The sequence below is a fragment of the Acyrthosiphon pisum genome, chromosome X, assembly GCF_005508785.2.
Source record: "Acyrthosiphon pisum isolate AL4f chromosome X, pea_aphid_22Mar2018_4r6ur, whole genome shotgun sequence".
Lineage (NCBI taxonomy): Eukaryota > Metazoa > Arthropoda > Insecta > Hemiptera > Aphididae > Acyrthosiphon > Acyrthosiphon pisum.
The window spans coordinates 129,313,728-129,314,486 of NC_042493.1; positions in this window are offsets into that span (position 1 = coordinate 129,313,728).

A 759-nucleotide genomic window follows, 5' to 3' on the forward strand; every position below is an offset into this window, starting at 1 on the left:
CCGTCTCCGCTCAGAATCGTTTTTCTTATACAGTGATATTATATCATTGAATTCAAATTTAAAACTGTCCATTATACAGTGACCCACTTCTAACCTACTGTACAGCAGAGCGACATCCACTTACCCACCTTTTAGATTCTGAACGAAGTGATGGAATGTATTGATTTTACAATGATGTGTGTTTTTTTTTTTTTTTTTTTTGTGTCTGACGACAACTTTTGGAGCAGTAAAAATGCTTCGATTTTCAAAAGTTGTACCTTTTCTGAAAGGAAAGTGAATCTAGTTGGTACTTTGGGGGGTCAAAAGTGAAAATTTCCCAATACTTTTCAAAAGCGGCAGGAAAAACCTTAAAAAAATAACGGAAAAACGCGAATTTTTACGCAAAACCAATTTTTGACAAAAACGAAAACTTAATTTTACTGTAACTCAAAAAATAATTATTGTAAGCACTTGAAATTTGCAACAGATGTTTATATTAGCGTTGTCTATACAGGGTTAAATTTTCAAAGTTTTTCGACTTTTTTTGAGCTATTTCTAGACAAATGAAATTTTCAATTTTTCTAAGTATTTTTTTTTTAAAATAACGATAAAAAATTTTTGGTTGGATAGAAAACTTTGAAAATTTAATACAAGGTTTCTTATAAGTTGTTCTCACAGTGATAAAAAAAAATCCAAAATCGTTAGTCACAATTTTTTTTTATAAGTGCTTAAAGTTTAAATTTATACGAAATATGTCAAAATTGCGAAAATTTGCAAGTA